Here is a 25,883-nt window from a genome sequence, read left to right as displayed (position 1 = left end):
ACTTTAAAGCATCTGCCCTTGTGAATTACAATTTAGAGCTCAGGTTAACAAATGCTATTTGTTTTCTTGGTCGATGGCCCGCCCACCCCAGCCCCACAGAAAGCCTCCCTCCTCATAAATCCAAAACTGGTGCAAATCCACCAAACTATTGTTTATGCTGCAGTAACAAATAAATCAATATCATTGAAATGGTTGATTGCCCCACACATGTCCTTCACCATCCTCAGACTGTTCTGCTGTTCTAGGAACATCTGCATTCCCTCTGCCTCTGTGCTGTTGCATCTGAATTGCTCCTTTTCTTGGCATGCTCCCTCCCCTCTACTCCATCCATTCAAATCCCATTCTGTAAGGCCAGTTCTTGCCCCACCTTCTCAGGTACACCTGCACTAAATGGCCTCACCTCCAGGACATTATTCTCCATACAGTGTGTACAGTACTACTCATTACTGAAGTTCATATACTATCCAGTACTAACAGCAGATCATCTCACGGGGGTTTCTTTTGCTTCCTCAAGGAAAAGGGTCATAATTTAGACTTAACATTCTACACAATGCAAATACCTTTTGACTGGTCAATCAATTCATGCCTTAATACTGTTCCTATAGTGCCTAAAATGGTGCTGAGCATATGGCAAGGCCTTAAAAGGCTATTTAATCAATAATCAGACACACTGTTAAGCAGGGTTTTTGTTTTTATTTTATTTTGAATTGCTTTGTTTGTAGTGCTGGGAATTGAACCCAGGACCTCACACATGCTAGACAAGTGCTCTATGATGGAGTTACATCCCAAGCTGTCTTCATTTTTATTTTATTTTTAATTTTGAAACATGATCCAGGTTGCTGAGGTTGGCCTCAAACTTGCAATCCTCCTGCCTCAGCCTCCAGATTAGCTGGGAGAGGTGTGTGCCAGCATGCCCAGCTGTGAAGCAGTTTTTAATGTACTCCAGGTGTTAGATTGGAATATTCTCTATCATTCTAACTACTGTACTAGAGAAGACTAACCATCCTTCGTAAATGTGTGCTCCCTGTTATATTATATAGACTTGTCCCTGAGAAGCAATTTTCTTGCAACTAAGTGAAGCAACCAATGGAATGTGAACCAAGTTCTCTTCTGAGTGAAGGCAACTGAAAAGCAGTGTAGCTTCTCCACCTTTCTTCTCCTTGCTGAAAAGATGCCACCAGGATGCAGATCTCTTGATGCTTTAGAGGATGGTGGAGCCAAAAGCTGGAAGGAACCGGTACCCTGAATCGCCCTGTGGAGGAGCCTTCCTGCCAGTCAGCATCCCCTGCTTTGCACTTTACATATGTGTTACTGTGGTTAGCTACCGAAAATCTGAGGTGATCACTTACCTACCTCTGAAAGAGTAAAATTGCCACTGAGAGGAAGAGCAGTTCAAGATAAGAAGCAATTAAACTCTCATGCATTAATACATGATGAATTATCAAACTGAAGCCTAATTGGCTTCCAGTGTGAGCCTCTGTACATTTAATGAGGAATTCAAGCATGTTCCAACAGTCCTAAGAAAATGATTTTATTGTAAATTCTCACATATCCAAGCCCACTGCTACAAGGATTTTGTGAAGTGGTCTTAATTTTCTATCTCCAGCCCAACTACTTCCTAAACTAGAGAGCTATATAAATAATTGCCAGTAGGTATTTCCAGCCAGCTGTTCCCCAGGTCCTTCAAATGCAAGACCCCTTGGTGCCAATCTCATCTTCCTCTTCCACTCATTCCCACCATGTTATTCCTCCTGAAAGTCCTCAGTTAGGGCACTAACACTATCGGAAAATGAGTCTTGACTGCCACAAACTTGGCGCTCTCTCCTCCTCTGCTCCTTCTGCAGTTTGCCTGCTTCTTCCCGTAGCAACTGTGTGCTCTAAGAATTTGTCTATGCATCTACTTTTCACTAGATCATAAACTTCTTAAGGCATGTACCAAATCTTTTTATCTGTGTAGTCACAACACTGAAAATATTTGCTCGAAGAAAGAATAAATGATTGTAAACCTAAATATGAGAGCTCAACAATGCTATACAACTTTTCAAGGAACACATAGAAAATCTTCATAACATCAGATTTGGTAAAGATTTCTTAAATATGGTACCAAAAGCATGATCCAGAAAAGAAGAAATTGATAAACTATATAAATATTAAAAACTTTGGACTTTAAAAAGACACTATCAATAAAATAAAAAGATAAGACAGAGTAGGAGACAATATTTGCAAATTGAGTTTCTGATAGAAACTGTATGCAAGATATATTTTTTAAACTCCTACATCTCAATAATAAAAGGACAATGTAAAAATTGGCAAAAGATTTAAATAGACATTTAATCAAAGAAGATATGAAAATAACCAGTAAGCACATGAAAATATGTTCAACATTATTAGTCATGAGAGAAATGAAAATAAGAACCTCAACGAAATACCACTTCACTCTCACTAGAAAACCTGTTAAAAAAAAGACAAACAATAAAAAGCATTGGCATGAATATGGGAAAACTGAATTCCTCAAAATATTATTGGTGGGAATGTCAAAAAATGCAGCTACTTTGGATCACAGTTCAGCAATTTCCAAAAGTTAAGCCTAAATTTATTATCTGACCCAACAATTGTACTCCTAAGTGTCTGAGGAAAATAAAAACATAATCTACACAGAAAGGGTGAAAATGTGTGTCTACACAGAGACTTCTCTGACAATGTTCATAGTAGCATTATCCATACCTAAAAAGTATGAATAATCAATCCAAGTGAGCATCAACTGATGAATGGATAAACAATACTGGATTGTGGTGATGGTTGTGTAACCTGTCAATTTGCAAGGCATCATTGAATTGTACATTTTACATGGGTAAAATTGATGATATGCAAATTATAGCTGAATGAAGTTTTTAAATAAAAATAGCTTTATATCTGTACATATGTAGCAAATACCACCATAATTACAACATGTATTTATGCACCAACCATGTACCAAGCATCTTACACATATATACATGTAATCCTCACAGTAATGCTGTTAGGCAGGTATACCTATTTTCCTATTTTGCACATAAAACTGAGGCACATAGAGGTCAGGTAACTTGTCTAGAACCTCATTATCTGCAAAATGGTAGCTCTGCAGATACTGGGAAGGAATGAAATTTTCAAATCACTGTAATTGCTAGATCAAAAAGATGTTTCATTTTATTCATATACTTATGGAAAAAAAACAATGGTTGGACAATTTATTCATTTTCCTTCTAGAAACAAATTAATAAAATATTTAATCTGAAATGATATAAAATGCTCATAAATATCATTCAATTATTCTTTCTAGTCATTTCCACTGTGGCATTTCTGTTAACATACTACGATGTAAAGGTAAGATTTTATGTAAGTACATTGTGTACTAACAAATGCAAGCCTGCTAAGACTCAGTCTCCTTCAGTGTATGCATACAAGTCCTTTTGAACATAGGAGGTAGAAGATGCCAATGCTTCCAAGTTAGCCAAAGTAAAACTCCCCACTTCCCTTCAACAATAACCAGCCTTGCATACCTGTATCTGCATCAGCAGTCATCTCTCCAGAGTCCTCTGTATTGTCCTTTTGCTCTTAAACATTCCTATACATGCCTTAGCATAGGCTGTGTATGATGGTACAGAAAGTATCCATGGATGCCCAAGTTTATGCTTCATGTAAGTAGGAAAAAAATTCATAAAGGTCAAAAAAAATCTGTTGGCAATGTTTAGGCCCAACTGTACTATAAGTAATAATTTTTCTGTCCATTTTGCAAATGCACAAGAAAAAAATTTGAAAGCCTGAGAAAACCCTATGTTTTAATCTGGATAGCAGTAAGATAAGTGTTGTCTCTTACTGAATAGCACACTATCAAATCACTGAAGTCAACCAAAGTTAATTCACATGAGTAATGTAAATTTGAGTGGGAAAATAGGTCTATGTATTTGCCTTTCAAAAAATGAGATACCCTTTCACTTCAGCTACAGCTGATTGAAATGTTTAAATTCTGACATAACTGATGGTAATCTGACTTTTGCAAGCATCCCCTACAAAAATAAATTTCTTTCCCTCTTCCACCCTCTTTTTTCCCATTTTATTCTCCAGATTAAGAGTATTAGCTCCTTTTTACTGAGACTGAATCAATAATCTCATTTCTTCATTACAAATCTGAAGACAATTGCAGCAAATGAAAAATGGAGTTTGACCTGCTGATGCTTAATTATTGATGTGGTCTTTTAAAAACATATTTGGTTCTCTGAAATGGTTTCTTAGAACTGTGCACCATTCCTCATTGGTTCCCTATTCTGTTTGTTCTTGGCCTCTGCGTTCCTTTTCGATTTTCTGCAGGTTAGCAAGTGCTGCATCGTCTGCTTTTGAAATGTGTCTTTAGGCATGCTTTTGTTTGACAAGGAATGCCAAGACTGAGCTGACAAAGTCTGTTTGAAAATCTTTTTCCAGGTATACAAGATCAGTGAGCCTGTTCAATGTATACTGTGATTAGAATTTTCCTTCAGATATTTATATCAACATCTCAGTTTTAGGGAGAGATGTTTTCTGAGCCTACCTGTCAGAAAGAAACTTATAAAAGGTAAGGAACTCTATCATTTATATATTCAAATGTAGAAATACGTTTGTGGTAAAGAGTTGACATCCTCCCTTGAATGACTTGAAAGAAAGGAGACAGGTTCCAAGTACAAAGTTACTACTCCTCCCAGGGGTGGGGACATCCATCTTCCTAGGAGTTCTGGTCCTCAGATGAGGGATTTCAGGTTTAACTCGGAAAGATTTATGAAGTTTTAATCGTAAAAGTTCATCTCCTGCATGTTTTCTTTCTGAGGGTAGAAGAAATGGAGTAACGGTGAGAAAATAGAGCTACTAAAGGAAAATGTGTCTCTATAAACCTATATATTAAAAATAGAACATACAACCTGCCAGTAAGAGCTTATACGTATGCAGACTTTTTTCAAATAAGAGCTTCAGAGTTCAATTCAGTTCACCAAATATTCATCAAATCTCCAGATGTATTTAAAAGTGCAATACATTTTACCTAAGACCTTACAAAAAGAGAATATATTCTTTCAAAATAAAAAATCTATTTTAAAATGCTGCTCCCTTGTGGGAAGTGAAGCTTAGCGTATTACTAGAAAAGGGTGCCACCCTGGCCACCAGTCAGTGACTGGATACCAGAAGTCAGACTTGTACTAACTTGCTATAAGAAGAGTTTGCAAAGGATAAAAAATACATTAGAGTTGAGGGTCATATCAGCTTTTGAGATAAAATCGTTCTTAAGTATTTTGGTGTATGCCCATGAAGAAAATTTACTTTCCAACTTGGTTTATCACATAACTCAATCTATTGATTAAAGCAAGACCCACAACTTGTATACCTGAAAGCACTTCGTTAGCCTTCCCAATTGGCCAGAATATACAAACAGAAATTCTGGTTTTGCTTACATATTTCCATAATTTAGAGTTTAGGTTAACTAATTCAGACTAACCTTATCCCCAGTTATAGAAGTTAACATTATATAGGACTGCCTTGATCTCCTGTTAAAGATTGTATTTTATTAGTTACTTCACTAGTAAAAAATTTACTGATAACTGCAAATAACACAATCCTGAACTCAAGAAGTTACAGTTCGATGAAAGAGAAGAAGAATCAGAGATGTTCTTAACAAGTCTAAAGATGACAAAAGCATGTAAAGGTCCCAATGTGTAAATAATAATATCAGCTAATTTAAATGCTTTAAAGAATAAGACTAAGTGAATAAACAGAGTTAAATAAAGTTTGAGATTTACATATAGCTTTCTTTTTAGAAAGCATTTTAGACAATAATATTTTCATGTTATGTAATCCTTTTTTTTTCCCCCTGGGGCAACACTGACATAACCATGTTCTTTTTTCAATATATTCTTCTATCAAAAATAGGAAGTTCTTACACTGCCCAATTCCACCACTAAAATGTATAAATGTGAGCTGCTTTTTCATTGAAAAGCACTGAGTATCTGTCAACCTTTCTTGTTCTTGTTTGCAAGTGCTAAATATTGATGATAATATACATCAATCTCACTTTCTACATCCAGCACAGGAGAGCAAGTGGACAGTGAATGGAAGGATGTACACAGAGCCATTCCTTACAAAGCATCATGCTTCACTGAAGTCCGAAGGATGGGGCCCCACTCCAATGTCTGTCCCAGAATGTACTGATTCTCTGTGCTGATTTCATCTTAACCTGGGTGCTTTCTCCATACCTAAAAAAGAAAGAGAGAGGAAAGATGTGCCTATTACATGGCTAAGTAGCTCATTTTCAAGTAAATAATGAGTACCAAACCACTGAATAGCCAGTCCTGAAAACCCCCCACAGCCACTGAAGACCAAACACAGAAAAAAGAGTGTGTTTTTCTGTCTCTTCATCATTTGGCTTCCTTGGTGCCTATGCTTCAATCTCTTGTATACAAAAGAACTAAAGTCACTCCAGATACTTGGACTGTCATTTTTTAAAAAGGTGCAAGATCATCCCTGTTACGTGGGCCAGAGAAAGTGTCAGAACCTGTACTCGTGAAGGAGAAAGAAAAAACGAAATGTCATTTTAAGATGGAGGAGATCTACAGCCCATTCATTTCATTTCGTTTCTGCTAGCTTTAACTGGATGCATTATACAGAATCTCTTGTTTTTCTGTAGAAATTCCAGAGTTGTCTATGAATCCCCAAGATAAGAATATCTGATATACTTGGGGAGGTGTTACTATACTCACAAATTCAAATGATAAAAACAAATAGGGTTTTGCAAAACATGTATAAAGCCAGCATACATGTTAATGCTTATGGTCTACCAGCTTAGGAGAGAGGGCCCCGGAGAGAACACTTCAGAATTCCATAACACACCTACTTCAGGGCTCGTTTCAGGAATGAAGAGTAGATAATCATTTGTTTTGGATGCACAGGAGGTGAGCAGGGAATTTGAAAGGTGAGGGAGGGAATGTTCTTATTGGGGATAAAATGGAAATTATTTACTCTAGCAATCCTCATTATCCTGTTGATTTCCATCCTACTGACACTAAGAGGTCCTCTTATCTCCCACACACTCCCCCTCTGCTCTTACAATTCTCTATTCCCTTTGATTTCATGACAAAAATTTGCAAGTCTGAAACTTATATTTCACCTGAAATGTTAATATTCAAACTCTATGTATTAAAAAGGAGGAATGGGGAAGGCCCCCACTTTCAAATCCACAGCCAGCCCTTTAGGATGAGAGAAGTTTGACAAGCAAGATTGCATGTCCGCTTGCCAATGCATCATCAGCACCTACCTACTGTTGCTTTCATTGGCTTTTTTTCTAGGGGAGACATTTCATGCAAAATTCTAAATTCACGTCAAGACAGATTGAAAAAGAACATTTTTTTAGAAGAGTGCCTGATGTGCAAAAAATAATGAAGCCTAATTGCTTTCTTTCTCTATTTTTTTTTTCTTCGTAAGCTAGAAATACATTTGCTTGTGGTCTTTTGTTGTGGTGAATAGAACTTCCTGAAAAGGAAGACCAGAAATATTCTCAGGGCATGGGGAGGAAAATCCATTAAAGAGTTTAATTCTGCTAAAATAAGATCCCTAGCTGCCCAGTGCCTGAGGCAACTTACATGAAGGGTGCAATTTGAAAACTTGACTAAGTAAATAGGCTCCATGGCTGTCCTCAGTATGGTAGTGCCCTGCCCAGTGGCCATAACTGTCTAAAACCCTACCTCTAATGCAGCTTCCAAATCATCAATACCACACTTCAGAGCAAACTTGAAAGAGTTAGACCCATTAGAATCCCAGTTCAGCAAATGTATTACTCATGACATTTGGTTTCTTTATTGGTGAAATGAATTTTAAATACTGATTTAAAATTTTATCTTACACAGTTGTCCTTCAAAAAAAAAAAAAAAAAAAAACTCTATAAAGTACTCAGTGCAATGCCGAACATACAATAATCACTCAATAATTATTATTTTCCTTTTCCCAAAAATGTATCCCTGCCTAGAATTTATTCTCCCTTAAACATAGTAGAGGAAAAAACACTAAGTAAGAGAAAATCCTGCAAGTAAGCAACTTGTTATGAGCCTACAATCCCTGAACAAAAACAAAATATAAACACCTTTTTTTTTCAAATATGTATGCTGTACTAATTACATTCAAAGTACTTGCCTTCAATAATTTATCCCAAAGGGGGATTATACTTGTTGATACAGGCCCTGGGTCTAAATCAACATGTCAACATGACTTTGATTAGTTTCTAATTTGTGTAGTTTGGGAAAGAATCTAAAGAAGTCCCCAAGAAAATCCTTGAGGGAAATTATAGGGGCCTTTTACTCTGTCACAGGGTACTCTTGCTCAGATGTCTCATGGACCACTGCAAAGGAGACTATGTAACTAGGGTCTGATGGTCCCCAGCTGCCTTGGTTTGGGTAATCATAACAAACAAGGTATGTATGACCACAGGATAAGCTCCTTAGGAAATAGAGCTTGTCCCCAGTCACAGAAGCTGACCATGTTCTTTCCCATCCTAGAGATGAAGTGAAAACCAAATTGTTCAGGATATTAGTAAGATTCCACAGAGCCTCCACAACTGCCTCCACTGTCCTCCAGAACTCAGGACTTTCTCCAGGGTCAGACCACACTGACCACAGACCATGAAAACAAACCAAAGCACAAGATCTCCCTAAAACAAAGGTAACTTTACTCTGCCATATAGAACACCCAAAATCCCACTGAAAGACACTCACCCTCAACCCAATCAGTCCTATAAATGGACCATGGTTTATGCTGAAGCCCTGAAACCTACTCTGAAGTTCATGGCCTACCAAAAGATAATATAAAAGAAAAAAAAATCACATAACACATTTATGTAACTTGAGTTGTTCTATCAAAATGGAAAACTAAAATGCTTTGTATCAATTTCTAGTAACAGATAAGACAAAAATAATTTTGGTAGTTCTCACTCTTCCAGCAAAACAGAGTAAAAACCCTGGTCTGATTTCAATCTCATTATCAAAGGACCATTCACCTAATATAAAAAAACAGCTCTTCATCAATTTATCATTAATAAAAACATTACTACCTAATGTAAGAAAACTGCTTTACCCCAGGGATTCTATTAATGGGAAGCTGAAGCCAGATAACAAGCAGGTGGGCTGCAGGAGGGAACTCAATAGTCATGCTCAGTATTCCCTGGCAAAGGACATTGTACAATGGCCTTCAATGACTGATGACTTCCTGGCATCCTCAACAAGGACAGAGGCTGAGGTACAAAAGTTTAACTTTCCCAAGAGCACCATCTTGGTTTTTATTATTATTTTTAGGAATCCATGCTTGTTTTTAATACACATTCCCCAGTGGCTCTTGGTTCCTACCCAGCCTTCTCACCCCCTTTTTATGAATATTCAGATTTGCAGTTTGGGAATGATACTTCCTGGAATAATAAAGCAATGTAAATGAACACATTTTTCAAAGGCTATGATGCTGCTATTAGCTCCTTATTAGGTCACCCAGCAACAATACCTAACACAAAATACTTTTCTAAACTCTCTATTGCTATTAACTAATTTAATCCCCTCAATAATTCTGATAAGCATGCTTATTATTTTTCCCATTTTACAGAAGTGAAAAGGGAGGCACAAACAGGTCTGATAATTTGCTCTAGATAACAGAGTTAACACATACATGGTAGAGCCAGGATCTGAAATCAGGAATTCTAGTCTTGGAGTCCATGGTCTTAAGCAGTAGACCATAATGCCAGTCAATCCACTAATAATAAAATAAGAGTGGGCAAATTCATACATGAATTGAAACTCAGAGATAACCAATACATAACCAAGCAATTGGGCTGGGAAATATGGGTGCTGCAACTACACTGTGAACACTGGAGTCAGGTTCATCCTAGGCAGGCTTTATCGCATATTAGTGTGATAAACTGAATGCTTACACCACTCCTCTCCCCAAATTCACAGGTTGAAATCCAAACCCTGGAGGTGACAGCCTTGGTTGCTGTGATAATTACCATTATCAACATTATTATATTGTTATTCATTATACATGCAGCTTTCCATTGTGGGTGAACATTTGCAGGTAACCATCCTTCTTCCATCTCTCCAGGCACCCGACTGCTTTCAAAAGCCCACACATATGAAATGACTAATGGGGATTAGGGGTATCACTGCAGCTAAGGATCACAGCAAAGCTAAGGAGCTCACAGGGACCAAACCCCTCAACCTTGGCTTCATTATCAAGCTTCTCTAGCTGAACTAACTCAGCCCACGCCAGTCAGGCATTCCCTTGCAAATACAAATCATTACCCAATAACCCACAGACACAGAAGACTGTCCACAGCAGAGGCAGCTGTGGGTCAGAGCAGCCAAGCCCTGAGGCCTGGAAGAAAGGGAGAAAATGCAACAGCATTAATTATATAAACAGTTACTTGGAAAAAGCTTTAAGCAAGTGTTTTAGATTCTTCTTTAATTAGGATAAATAATTACTTCACTTTCATCTTTCTGTGAGCTCCCAAACTCTCCCATGTCTGTCTTCAAATACCAACTAGAAACACACAAAGGTCAGGGGAATAAACTAACTGTGTACACTTTTAAAGCCACTTTATCTTTCTGGATCCTGGCTTCACCATCTGTACAATGAGGGGATAGGACAAGGTAAGTCTCAAAGGTCACTTCCAGCAGATTTTCCACAACTCTGTGAGTGTATTGGGGCTGACATTGGCTACATCACATCACTCTTCTCACATGTTTCACTAGGGAGCAGCATAACATTCAAAAATACTAACTGAATTTGTTTATTGAAATTTAAAAACTGTTTTATAAATAAAAAACAACAAGACATCCAACAATTCTCTAAATATGCCTGTCTTCTACTATGAAAGAAAAAAACCCAAAAAAAGAGGAGCTTAAGTGAAGATAATCTTGGAAGTGACCAAGTTACCTCTTTTCATTAGACTTTCTGTGTAGCTCCAGAACTAGAATCAATGAATTGATATTTCCAGGAGAGAAACACTGAAATTTCTCCAAATGGTTTTGTTAGGAAGTCTTCCTATTTCTTTCAGTGATGCTTATAATCATATGAGATGTTTATTTCCATTTTTGAATGATCACCTTAGATGAAAAATTATTAAAAGTTTAAAAATTATTAAAGTTAGTTAAGAAATAATTTTTCATCTAAGGTACACATAGATTTTCAATAAATATTGGTTAAATAATAAAAAAGAAAGTTAATGATCAAGGAGTTTAAAACTGTCTTTCCCAGAGAAGCTTGCAATCTAGTTGAAGAGTCAAAATTAACATCACTGAAATAAATGTTATATAATCATATATAAAACTTTGCACCGGGCTGGGGTTGTAGCTCAGTGGTAGAGCGCTTGCCTAGCATGCATGGGGCCCTGGGTTCCACCCCAGCACCACATAAAAATAAAATAAAGGTATTGTGTTCACCTATAACTGAAAAACAAAGTATTAAAAAAAAAAAAAAAAAAAAACCTTGCATGTAGTTAGTATTATGTTGGGGAACACATTCCACTTGACGGCAATTAAGCCTAAAGTGGTGGTTTAGAACACCAAAACCTATCCCCAATCTACCTGATTACAGCCTTTCTCCAAAATACCAACAGATTTCTTAAAGTCTCCAAAATTCACTCTCATCTTTGCCCTTTGGCTCAAGATTTTTTTACTACCTGGACCATCCTTCCTGCTTCTTCAGAGCATCAAGATCCTCACGTCACCAGAAACCCTGTATCACTCACTTCTCACTGAGTAGTACATCTACTCATTGCATTCCATTCATTAAGCAAACAGCCTCAATATGTATAGGCTGAGCTAAACTTTGAGGATGCAAAAAAAAGAGACATATTTCCTGTCCTCAAGAGGTTTAAAGTTCACTGGAAACCAAACATTGTTTACTAACATGATTACTTTTTTTTAACATCCAACTATTTTTTTATTGGTTCATAATTGTTAACATGATCACTTTTAATGCAGAATGTTATGGAGGAACCTCTGACATTGGAAGCTAACAGTCTGCAGACAAAGGAGGGTGGTAGTTAATACTCTTAGGGAGGGAGAGCTTCCTGGGGGTGTCACCACAGCAGTCTTGAGGAGATGAGGAAAATGAGCCAGGTAAAAGAGGAAAGACCTTTTTAAGTGAAGTAGCATAACCTCAGGTTACAGGAGGAGAAAGTAGCAGGCAACTAAGAAGAGGTGAGAGCTGAGCATGAGCCAAATAAAGGAAGAAAATGCTGTGTGGAAAGGCCATATCTCATCTTCACACTAATGGAATCTTTTGAAAGATAGTAAGCAGGGGAATGACCTGATCATATTTTTCTTTAATAATGTTAATTGAAGCAAGGGTGGACTGAAAGGGAGGCCAGACCCTAGGCAGAGGTATGTTAGGAAGCAATTTTAGTGAACTAGGTGTGGAGTGCACAAGGCAGTCTCACTGGGGAAGAAGGGAAGGGACAGGAGGTGGAGCTATAGGATTTGTAAGACTGTTAGGGGGTCAGAGTGGTTAGGGAGTCCAGGATGCCTCCTAGGAGTCTAAATGGAATAACTAAGTGGCATTGCCTGAGATAGAAACACAGTAGCAGGAGCAGGGACAAACAGTTACATCAGGGACTATGAAGAAGAGAAACTGAGAAAGGCACCACTACCCATCCCCATCTGCTTCCAAAAAACAGAAGAAACCAAAATGTTCTCTATCCTGAGGCAGAGAGACTGGAGTCACCCACTTGTCCCCAGTCACCTTCCTCCCGGAGAGGGGAACAAAGATTTTTGTGAATCCTAGTGTGTCAGGAGTTTGTCTGCTGGTGAATATTTCCAAATTTGAATGCTACCCTTTTTTTCTATCTAATTGAAGATACTTTGAAAGGTGACCTTTTCTATAAATCTGCTGACCATCACCAACACTGATTTTGACTATACCTTTGCTCCTTCTAATGTGGTCTCTACTTTGTCCAAGGGAGATGGAGCAGCTGGTTTACCAGGAAGGAATTTGTTTTTTTAATGGATAAAGTTTCCACTTTTCTTTTCCCTGAAGTTTGCTTCAACCAAACCACTTTACTCTGCTATTTAAATTTTGAAATAAAGGGAAATTTTAACTGGAACAAAAGAAAGAAAAGGAATGTTCCCTGGACTGGAAAGTGCTTGAAGTCTTGAGGAAGCACTGCAAGAAATATTCACTTTTCAATGCACCTGTTTTGTTCACTCTAAAACAACTGTAAGCCCCCTGAAGGCAAAGAGTCAGACTGTGAGTGTATCCTGGTCCCACACAGCAACTGGCTGAGTGCCTCACATAGAGAACCTGCACAATAACTTTTTAGGGGAATAAGGACTCATAAATTGTTCATTTATATGTACGCTTTGGTAGCTCTTGGAGTCTGTTCCATACAATTTAGTACAATTAATTACTGTCCTACTCTTTGGTTATTTCGTGGGTGCTGTCCTCAGAATTGCAAGTAGGCAGTGAGCTTCCTAAAGACAGGAAAGCAGACTCAGACCTGGCCCTGTGTTGTGGGCTGGCCAAATGCTGTGCTCAATAAAGCTTGTCATTCACATGTGTTGTTCTGGCTAAAAATGAATCTATTCTGTTATGTTACATGTTTTTAAATTTTTTAAAATGTGTTCTAATTAGTTATACATGACAGTAGAATGCATTTTGACACACTGTACACAAATGGAGCACAACTTCTTATTCCTCTGGCTATACATGGTGCAGAGTCACACCAGTAGCATAATCATACATATATAAGGTAATAATGTCTGTCTCATTCTACAGTCCTTCCACCCTCAGACCCACTTCCCTCCCCTCGCTCTCCTCTGCCCAATCCAAAGTTCCTCCATTCTTCCGTACCCACCCACCCCCTTTATGGATCAGCATCTGCTTATCAGAGAAAACATTTGGTACATGGTATTTTGGGGATTGACTTATTTCACTGAGCATGATATTCTCCAATTCTATCCATTTATTGGCAAATGTCATAATTTTATTCTTCTTTAAGGCTAAGTAATATTCCATTGTGTGTATATACCACAATTTCTTTATCCATTCATCTCTTGAAGGGCATCTAGGTTGGTTCCATAGTTTAGCTATTGTGAATTGAGCTGCTATAAACATTGATGTGGCTGTATCACTGTAGGATGCTGATTTGAAGTCCTTTGGGTACCAAGGAGTGGGATAACTGGGTCAAATGGTGGGTCCATTCCAAGTGTTCTGAGGAATCTCCCTACTGCTTTCCAGAGTGTTTATACTAATTTGCAGTTCCACCAGCAATGTATGAGTGTGCCTTTTCCCCCACACCCTTGCCAACATTTATTGTTGCTCATATTCTTGATAATTGCCATTCTGACTGGAGAGAGATGAAATCTTAGAATAGTTTTGATTTGCATTTCTCTAATTGTTAGAGATGTTGGACATTTTTTCATATATTTGTTGATTGATTGTATTTCTTGTGTGAAGTGTCTATTCAGTTCCTTAGCCCATTTATTGATTGGGTTATTTGGTTTTTTTGGTGTTAAGTTTTTTGAGGTCTTAATATATTTTGGAGATTAGTGTTCTATCTGAGGTGCATTGGTAAAGATTTTTACCAATTTTGTAGGCTCTTTCTTCACATTATTGATTGCTTCCTTTGCTGAGAAGAAGTTTTTTAGTTTAAATCTATCCCATTTATTGATTCTTGATCATACGTCTTGTACTTTAGGAGTCTTGTTAGGAAATCAGGTTCTAAGCCAACATGATAAAGATTTGGGCCTACTTTTTCTTCCGTTAGGCACAGGGTTTCTGTTCTAGTGCCTAAGTCTTTGATCCACTTTGAGTTGCATTTTAGGCGGGATGAGAGATAGAAGTTTAATTTCATTTTGCTACAAATAGATTTCCAGTTTCTGTGCTAAGCAACATCATTCCAAATGGAGAAAAAATTAAAGCATTCCCTCTGAAACCATAATAAGACAGGGATACCCTCTTTCACCACTTATATTCAACATAGTCCTTGAGACTTTAGCCAGTTCAATTAGACAGATGAAAGAAATTAAAGGGATACAAATAGGAAAAGAAGAACTCAAACTATCACTATTTGCTATGACATGAATCTATATTTAAGAGATCAAAAAATTCCACCACTAGAACTAATAAAAGAATTCAGCAATGTAGCAGGATATAAAATCAATACTCATAAATCAAATGCATCTCTATACATCAGTGATGAATCCTCTGAAAGAGAAATTAGAAAACTACCCCATGTACAACAGCCTCAAAAAAATAAAATACTTGGGAATCAATCTAACAAAAGAGGTGAAAGACCTCTACAATGAGAACTACAGAACACTAAAGAAAGAATTTGAAGAAGACCTTAGAAGATAGAAAGATCTTCCATGCTCTTGGATAGGCAGAAATAATATTATCAAAATGGACACACTTCCAAAAGCATTATACAGATTTAATGTAATTCCTATTAAAATCCCGGTGACATTCTTCATAGAACTTAAAAAAGCAGAGATGAAATTCATTTGGAAAAATAAGAGACCCAGAATAACCAAAGCAATCCTTAGCAAGAAGAGTGAGCAAGAGACGGCATCACAATACCAAACCTTAAACTATACTACAGAGCCATGTAACAAAAACAGCATGATATTGGCACCAAATAGACAGGTAGACCAATGGAGGAGAATAGAAGACACAGAAACAAACCCACATAAATACAGTTATCTCAAACTAGACAAAGGAGTCAAAAACATACACTGGAGAAAAGATAGCCTCTTAACAAATGTTATACCCTCTGAAAGCAAAATTACCATCTCAGATTAAGCAGGATTAAAATAAGTAGTCCAAAGCATACCCTGAACAATGCAAGTTCCTGTATGTAAACTATTTTGAATAATTTATTGCAGAGTTTTCGCTGAATTGATTTCAGCAAGCTGCACTTGGGGCTTCACTGTGAACTTCAGTTGGTCAAGTTCACATGCAGACTTAAAAGCAGCATCAGTGATATGGTTTGTTTCTTGTGAATTAAATCATCAAAGGCTTTCAATGTAATGTGGAGAGTTGCACTCACCGAACAGGAGAGATGAAAAGAGAGAAAAAGGCAGAAAAGAATGAGAATGTATTCGAGGAGGAAGAGTAGTGGCTATGCTATTACAAGAAATCTACACCAATGAGCTCAAGCTCAAACAGAGCAGAAGGGCACCGCACAGCTTCTATATGGTTTCACAAAGATCCTTCCATTCTAAAAGAATTGCAGCAAATCTTCCTAGAAAAGTATCACAATAGAATAACTAGGTTTCTTTAAATAATCCCACATTGACTCAAGACTGCAGAATGATCCTAATCTCCATCCTTGCTGAAAGCAAGGGTTGTCATGCTGCATTGTCAAACACAGATAGCTGTAAGTGTTCCCCTTCTAAGAGTCCACAGATGTCACCCTGAAACCAGGTGTCAATCAAGAAATCATAGCCCAGAGAGGTAAGCAAGAAGTCTCCAAAAAAATAAAAATAAAAATAAAAATTTTTTATTCTGTTTTATTTTTTTAATTCATTTTTATTGTAAACAAATGGGATACATTTTGTTTCTCTGTTTGTACATGAAGTAGAGGCATACCATTTGTGTAATCATACATTTACCTAGAGTAATAGTTTTTGATTCATTTTGTTATTTTTTTCCTCCCCCCCACTCCTCCCACCCCTCTTATCCCTCTATAGAGTCCCTCCTCCTCCTTTCTTGCCCCCTTCTCACCCCCTATATGTGTCATCATCTACTTATCAGTGAGATCATTTGTTGGAATGGATAATTTATTTTTTAATTTAAAATGAGCAGAGATGCTCAGGAAGCAAGGGTCAATATCTAGAGAAGCCTGAGAGAAGTTTTAGCACAGACAGCCTCATGCACACTCAGAGTGATCCTGGTCTGGGCCCTCGAAAACCACATTATTAAATACATATGAGTGAAGAAGAAAAAAAGTCTTAATTCCTCCTGTCTTCCTAGAGATGCAGGCATACTGATAAGCTACTTTCCCCTGCACGAGTGCAGAATGCCAATCCAACAACTGGACATTAGAAAATCTGGCTCATCAGAAGAGCATGGAGTAAGCTCATGGGGAGTCCTCACCAGTAAAGTGGCCCTTAAATGTTGGTATCATTCTACACCATTGATAAATAACTGCTGCCCCAAGCCCTCAAGGATCCCAGGCTATCATGGTCTTTCTTCCCAGGACAAGACAGACTTCTCCACTAAAGGGTTAGTAGGTCTCAAGTCTGTGCTACAAGGACCTCCCATCAAGACAATCCAGCATCTATGGTACCTTGTCACCCTAGAAGAGAACAAGTCAAAGGATAAGAAGGTTGTCAAGTGAGCATGGAATCAATTGAGCACCAGCCTGACTAGAAATGGGCCAAGATGGCCTTATCTATGGAGGCACAGGTTGGACTGGTTTCTGGCTTCCTTTAAATATTTTTTATCTTTGGCTAATTATATCATAAACCTATAATGCATGTGAGTGTGTTCTCTTTCCTCCAAACTGTAAGGCCCTATATTCATCCTTCAGACTGCCATGGCTCACGGAGCTCTAAGCTAGATAAATTAAAACAAATTCACACCGAGACACAATTGCAGCACAACTGTGTAATATCAAAGCTAAGGAGAAAAATCTTAAAATGTATCAAAGAAGAAAAGACAGAACACTTACAAGGAAATGACAATTGGTTCTTCAGAAGGCTTGAGTAACAGTAGATGCCAGAAGACATAAATATTTTCAGAATGCTAAGGGAAAATTATTCCTAACACACAATGCTATCAGACTAGCTGAAATAGTTTTAAGAGTAGTTTACTATTTATAGCCCCTCTTTGAAATATACATCACCATGCAGAAGAAACAGCATTGAGTAAAGACGCTGATACATTTTCAGTATACTTCAATAAGAATTGACCATAAATAAAAATGATGATGACTAAAATTTGGGGGATTAAATTCATGGTGAAACTAAAATTTTAAACAATAATATGGAAAAAAACAAAAGGGAATTTCACATTAAAATCATTGTAAGGTCAGTTTATTCATATGGGCTTTGGGAGGGGCATTTTGCTACATTAAGCATACATACTAACCATTCAAAGAATAACCAGTGAAAAACAGAACTGGAATGTATATCCACACTACAGAATGGAAAAGAGGAGAAAAATAAAGGTAATAGGTTCAATGAAAAAGAAGATAGGAAAAGGAGGAGGAGGAAGCATAATAATTTTTAAAACATGAAATAAAATAGTAAAAAATAGTCTAATATATCAGTAATCACCAAAAAAGTAAATGGATTACAATTACCTATATGATAACCTATATATTAAAGTTGGAAATTTTCAAATGGAACATTAAAAGCAAAAGAAAATAAATTTCAATCACTATATGATATTTACAAGAGACAAAGTAAAATATAATGATGCAAAAAAGTTGAAAATTGTGACTGGGGGTTTAGCCCAGTGGTAGAATGCCTGCCTAGCATGCATGAGGCATTGTGTTAAATCCCCAGCACCAAAAAGAAAAAAAAAAAAAATCAAAGTAAAAGAAAATATACTCAGCAAATATTAGCTAAAATAAATCCATTGTGGAAATATTAATAAGTCACAAAGCAAATTCAAGGAATACTACAGTGATAGGAAAACTATAAAAGCCACTGGAGGGGCAGAGTGTGAGGAACAGTGTTCAGGTCATCTGAGAGCATAGGGTAGGTTCAGGGTCCAGACCAGGTATTGGCAGTCGAGACCAACCAGTCAGGACCAATTGAACAATTAATAAATTGTTCCAATAAGACCTACAGAGAAACCCAAAACCAACAAGTAGAATCTATGTGATTTTTTTTAAGCATGCAGAACATTATGAAAACTGACTTATCTTCACACCCTATGAATCAAGTACTATTATATTCTCAGTTTACACATGGAAAACCTGGAGCACAGGGGCTAAGTAACTTGTTCATGGTCATGCAAATCAGATGGGTGCAGAGCTGGGACAGGGATGGAGACATTCTGATCCCAGAGTCCAACTTTTAACCATAAGCTTGACTAATAGGGGTCAGAACAAAACAATGAATAAAATAGGAAACTGAGAAATAAAAAATGTTCAACAAATCCAAAGTTTTTCTTCTGAGTGGACAAAATTACACATTGTTGGTGAGACCAATCCAAAAATTAAGAATAAAGAAGTCATACATTAATCATGATAGAAATGTAACTACAGAATGGAGATTCTAAAATAAATAAGAAAACACTATCAACAACGTGTGCCACTATGTTTAAAACTTAGATGAAATGTAAAATTTTCTGAAAAGATTTAACTTCCCAAAACTGACATTAAAAGTTCAAAACTAAGCCAGTAGCAATTAAAGAGATTGACTTGGGAAACTCTACTACTTCTCCCCTAAAAGACCCTAGGTCTGTTAATTTTACAGATAACTCTTAAGAAACCATCATCCACTATTATTTCTTTTTTTTTTTTTTAGTTAAATTTTTAACTGACACATAAAAATTGCATATATTAATGGAGCAGTATGATATTTTGATAATGTGTACATTATATAATGTTTTAATCAGGTTACACATCTCTCTCTGCACACCTTTGTCATTTCTATATGGTGAAAACATTCACATTCCTTTCTTCTAGCTTTTTGAAATGTAAAGTACATTATCTATATTCCATTATCTAAATCTTATGCTAGTCTTTCATAGAATGGGAAAAGAAGATGAACTTTATTAATAAGATCCAAATAAACTTAAACACACATAGTGGGATGGATGCAATATTACCCTTTATATTGTTCTGTACTATGTAAATATTTCATATTAAAAAGAAGGTATGGGCAATATATGGTTGTTATGGTTTGGATGTAAAATGTCCCCCAAAAGCTCATGTATGAAACAATGCAAGAAGGTTCAGAGGAGAAATGATTGGGTTACAAGAGTCCTAACCCAGTCAGTGAATTAATCCCCTGATAGGGATTAACTGAGTGGTAACTGAAGTGGTAGGGTGTGGCTGGAGGAAGTGGTTCATTAGGGGTGTGGCTTTGGGTATGTATTTGAATCTGGCAGTGGAGTCTCTCTCTCTGCTTCCTGATCATGATGCAAGCTGCTTCCCTTCACCACACTCCTGCCATGATGTTCAGGCCACATTGAGCCCCGGGTAATGGAGCCTGCTGCCTATGGATTCAGACCTCTGAAACCATAAGCCCCTAAATTAACCTTTCCTGTACTACAGTTGTTCTGGCAGGTCCTTTAGCAGCAGTCGTGAAAAAGCTGACTAAAACAATGGACCTCACTCTTCATACCTTTGATTTCAAATTTTATATTCTTTGATTCAAGATTGAGTCAGTCATTTCAGAATCAATAACCTTTAATTATGTTTTCCTTTTAGTCTTAAGTACATGCTTTTTAGGGATATCTCCAACACACCAGGCCAACCTCTCTCAACAATTTTGTCAGTGTAGAGGTGACCTTCTTCCACAGATCCCCTTCTTTTAAAGAGTGAATTGCTATTCTCTTCTGGATGGTTTCTGAGCCTGTGACAATTTGAACATGCTGCCATTTCAAGTTTCTGGTTGAAATTCATGAATTCCTACATAAGAGCATTTTCGAGGACCATGACATCAGTCTTGCTTCCATAGGGGAATTATACTTAGGAACAGGTCACCCTTATTCTTTCCCCATACAAGCATTCATGTTCAAATTTCTGGACCGAGAGACATCATCTTAGGGAAGAATTAACCAGTACAACATTCTGTAGAATGTGGGACTGAGAGGGCCTGGGCTTGGAAAGACCACACACAGGTCGAGAAGTTTCAGCAGAAGTTATAATAGAAACACCACCTTCCCAGGAAGAACTTCACTACCTTCTGTTCTATGAGGCTCCTAGAAGAAACTGGGGAAGTCATAGCACAAATTTCTAACCTTTTCATTAATTTGGAGAGAATAAATTATATCTCAAGAAATACATGAGAAGGTTAACAAAAGTAAAGTTGAACTGCAGTGAATAATAGTAGAAAGACATCTAATTGGAGTCTGGTAATGAGGAATAAGAATTCAACATAAAACTCGGCATAAAAAGATCTTAATTTATATATTATAGTATAATGGCTTACACACTATCTTTGAGTCAGCTGAGGCTAGATACTCTTGGAGGCAAACTATGAATCTGTAGATGAGTATTTTTAATTGTCACTCAGATTCTCACTCCTAATCTTGATAATGAATGATTTTATACTATCCTTCAGCAGTATCCTCCAAATCAAATGATACTGAAGAATAATAACTTTCAGTTTTTTTCTACTGAGGACCCACAAAGGGCAAGGAGAATTATATTTTAAATTTATCCAAATTTTCATTTTAGATTCTCTATTTAAAGGAAATATGATATGAATACTTTGGGGAAGGGAACTTCTTTTGCAGAAAGAAGTTTATAGTTCATCTGTTTTTTATATAGAAAGACATGATTGCTTCATAATTATCCTTTTCTGTTCAAATTAGTATAATAGATGATGCCAACTATATTGATTTTATGCCATAGTTCATGTCACACTGATCTGTAGTATGTCATATATTATAAAATAAATTACACTGTAATATTACCATTATCCTCCAGGACAGCAGTAGGTGTCCACTTTTCCATGTTAATTGTGTTTGTTTGGTTTTTTTCCCTATATTTTCCACAAGATGAATTGTTTTTGTGATCACTGATTATTTTTCCAAACTGAATTGTCTGCCTTCTTCTTTATAGTGTGCTACTTTACTTTCTTCTCCACTGTTAATGTCTTAACATTGTACCAGAACTGCCTTGATGATCATCCATTGATTTTGGTGTTGTTTTGCTAGAGTATTACGACTTCTTTCAGTGTTTACATGTAAAATATGCTTATCCCACATCAAAACACTGGATATTTTCTATTTGTTCATTTTATCCTTCAACAGCTATTTGTTTTATGTTCACTGTGCACTAGGTTCTGGAAATGCAAACCCTAAGTAAAATTTACTTGAGGCATTCATTCTCTTGCTCATCCAACAATTCCTTCACCTGGCTAATTCTTACTCAGCCTTCAAGTTTAATGCTACTCAGATGGAGAAGGTCGATGACAGGAAACAAAAAAACTGGATTTGGCACCAGGGAGATCACTAGGGACTTTAACAAGATCATATTCAGTGAAGTAGGAAAAGGGGTTCAGAACCCAGACCACAAGTGGAGTGAAGAAGCAGAGTCAATGGGGACAGCCTATTCCAGAATAAAAGAAAAGAGAAGGAAGCAGATATGGCAGCAAATGGAGGGGAAAAGATCATCAGATAGAAAGTTTGTTTTTAGTTTGGGGAAAGTTGAATAAGCTTATAAACTTAAAGACAAAAAGCTAAAAAGGAGAAACTGGGGATACAGGAAAGAATGAAGATAATCTATAAAGGTAAGTTCAGAGAGACGTGCTGAGTTGTGGGCATAGCTGGAAGATTCTGTGTGGGCAGGAGGAACTTCTCTTTGCCTGAGTGTTATGCAAAGTAGCAATATGAGAGCAATTAAAATCTGGAAGTGGAGTGTAAAGAAGGAAGGATAAAAGAAATGCATCTTACTTTCATTGAGAAAAAAAAAATGGAATGGAATCATTTCCTAAGAGAAGTTAAAGTGGAGGTAAGGAGTTTGAGAAGAATGGTAACTATTCAGAACCACTGCCAGGGTGCAGGTATGCAAGATGTGCAGAGTGCTTTCCTTTTGTCCTTCCAGTTCCTTCTCCATACTTTTCCACTTCATTCTATGACCCAAGAGGCCAAGAGTTACAGATTGAACCAACCAATTTCCTAACTCTTTGACTTTGGGTTGATTTAAATCACCAAAAGAGAGAAGAGTTTGGGACTTGTATTCCCTTGGGCATCTTTCTGCCTTGCTGTGAATGGCCAGTAGCATACGTCCTCTTCTGAGGGCCATAGTTCCCATTAGAGACTTCCCCTTGAAGCCACTTGTCCTAGTGAATTACCCATCTTCTGCAGGCTTGGAGGGAGGAGCGACTTGCCCTTTACAGCTGGCACTAGTTTCCCTTAATTCTACCCATGCCTCGGGCAAAAGAAGTCCTTTCATTAAAACTCTCCTCACCTCACATTGAAGTGTGCCATTTATGTCCTGCCTAGGATACCATGGATAAAGAATGCAAGAGGAAGCTAAGTGTAAGCAAATAAGAAGATTGTTTTGGGCACAGATGAGATTAGGAACTAAAAGTCTGTCTAAGTTGTTTGATCTGGTTAATCTTACTGCCCATAAGCAGAAGCAGATGAAGAAGATGGTGAGATTCATTAAAGTTTTTGACAAAAGAACACATGTGCCAAAGACAAACGAGGGGAATCAAGTACGCTAGTTAATAGGACATAAGAATGACTGTCATTGCTAGGGATGATTTACATTTTTTCATATATTCGTTAATTGTATTTCTTCTTCAGTGAAATGTCTATTCAGTTCCTTAGCCCATTTATTAATTTTTTTTTGGTATTAAGTTTTTTGAGTTCTTTATATGTCCTGTAGATTAATGCTCACAGGTGTGTGTGTTAAAGATTTTCTCCCACTCTGTAGGCTCTCTCTTCACATTATTGTTTTCTTCGCTGTGAAGTCTTTTTAGTTTGAATTCATCCCATTTATTGATACTTGATCTTTACTTCTTGTGCTTTAGAACTCTTGTTAAGGAAGTCAGTTTCTAAACCGACATGGTAGATCAAATCAAAACAACTCTAAGATTTCATCTCACTCCAGTCAGAATGGCAATTATCAAAAACACGAGCAACAGTAAGTGTTGGCAAGGGTGTAGGGGAAAAGGCACACTCATACATTGCTGGTGGGACTAAAAACTGGTGCAACCACTATAGAAAACAGTATGGAGATTCCTCAGAAAACTTGGAATGGACCCACCATTTGACCCAGTTATCCTACGTATCAGTTTATACCCAAAGGACTTCAAATCAGTACACTACAGTGACATAGCCACATCAGTGTTTATAGCAGCTCAATTTACAATAGCTAAACTATGGAACCAGCTAGATGCCCTTCAAGAGATGAACGGATAAACAAATTGTGGTATATACACACAATGAAATATTACCCAGCCTTAAAAAAGAATGAAATTATGACATTTGCCAGTAAATGGATGGAACTAGAGAATATTATGCTAAGTGAAATAAGCCAATCCCCCAAAACCAAAAGCCAAATGTTTTCTCTGATATGAGGATGCTAATTCTCAATAAGGGACAGGGAGAATAGAGGTACTTTGGACTAGACAGAGGAGAGAGAAGGTAGGGGATAGGATATGGGGGTAGGGATGATAGTAGAATAAATCAGATATTTTTGCCCTATGTGCATATATGATCACATGACCTGTGTAACTGTACATCATGTACAATCAGAAGAATGAGAAGTTACATTCCATTTATGTATGATGTGTCAGAATGTATTCTACTGTCATGTATAACTAATCAGAACAAATAAAAAATGTCTTAGATTTAGGACTTATGCTTTCCATGTGCAGTCAGTTTAAGAAAAATACCCTTTTTTGCTGGTTTCTCAAGTCTTCAGAGCTGAATCTTAGTCTCTCTTGAATTTACCTATATATTTCAATGAATTTTCAGAAAATAAGAATATATACTGTTATTGTTTGGAGATGAAGTGTCCCCCAAAACTCCTGTGTTAATGTAAGAATGTTGAGAGGCCAAATGCTTAGATTATGAAAACTGTAACTTAATCATCTCATCCTACTTGGAATGGACTGAATGGTTACTATAGGCAGGTGGAGGATGCGGGTCAGTGGGGACATGCCTTGAGGATTATATATTTTGTCCCTAACTTCTTTCTTCTCTCCCTACCCCTTCTTCCTGGCTACCACAAAGTGAGTACCTTTCCTCTGCCCACACTTCTGTCATGATATTCCACCTCAACTCTAGCCCAGAGTAATGGAGCCAAGCAACGATGGACTAAAACCTCTGAAACCATGAACCAAAATAAACTTTTTCTCCTTCAAGTTTTCTTGTCAGATATTTTGGTCACAGCAAGGAAAAAAATGACTAACATACGTAACATAAACACTTCATGTCATTCCAGATCTGAGAATGCATTGGACCATCTAAACCTTCTACTACTGTAGAGAGGTAGCCACATTATCTTTTAGGGCATGCAATTATGCATAATAGTTGATTTCATCCACTTGTCCAGCCCTCTATCCTCCTGTGCTATTATTTATACTTCAAGGTCTGTTTCTAATTTCCCTTCCCTGGGCAGCCTTCCCTGACCAGGAAAGCTGTATCTTCCCTGAAGAAACCCATTCCTTAGAGATGCTGTCTGGCTGGTCTTGGATTATCACTTGACTTTACCATTATCTTCCCTGAGGCCAAAATCTTATAATTTTGTGAACTCACCCCAGTTCCTCACAGCACCTATACATAGCAAAAGACAAGTAAATGTTGGATTGACTGATTATTTACTCAGGATATGGGAATTGATAAAAGATTTTATTAGAAGAAAATTATTTAATTTCATTTGTTCCTATACTTTAGACACATTCAGAGACCATGAGAACACAGGGCAGGAAGACCATAATAGTGTCCTATTTAATAGCATGGATATAGCTTCTGAACCTTCTCTATAACCCCTCAGTCTATTCCCTGTGCTGGAAGCCCTGGGAATGCTGAGGGGCTCATCAGACCCGTTCTTAAGTCACCTAAGAACAATGATCAGTTCATTCAGTGTTCCCAAGACAGAGTGGCCCAGAAATTCCTGGAAAATCAGATCAAGCAAATAATTAAGTCTGTAATTCTGTCAGTTTAGAGACCTAAGACAATGAGCTCCCAGCAGGGTATGTTCTGGTCTGAAAGTA

General features: G+C 37.2%; 1 long non-coding RNA gene across 1 annotated transcript in view; it reads right to left on the bottom strand.

The window, feature by feature from the left end:
* Positions 1-715: 715 nt before the first annotated feature.
* Positions 716-25,883, bottom strand: part of LOC306668280 — a 109,035-nt gene continuing 83,867 nt past the window's right edge. The window contains exons 4-5 of the long non-coding RNA XR_013765812.1: positions 6,139-6,251; positions 716-4,832 (exon numbers count right to left, since the gene is read on the bottom strand). This is a non-coding gene — a long non-coding RNA (uncharacterized lncRNA). The remainder of the gene's footprint in view (positions 4,833-6,138; positions 6,252-25,883) is intronic.

This window comes from Sciurus vulgaris (genome assembly GCF_902686455.1).
Source record: "Sciurus vulgaris genome assembly, chromosome: 1".
Taxonomy (NCBI): Eukaryota; Metazoa; Chordata; class Mammalia; order Rodentia; family Sciuridae; genus Sciurus; species Sciurus vulgaris.
Note: the sequence above shows the minus strand (reverse complement) of the source record. Positions and strands in the feature narration are given on the sequence as shown.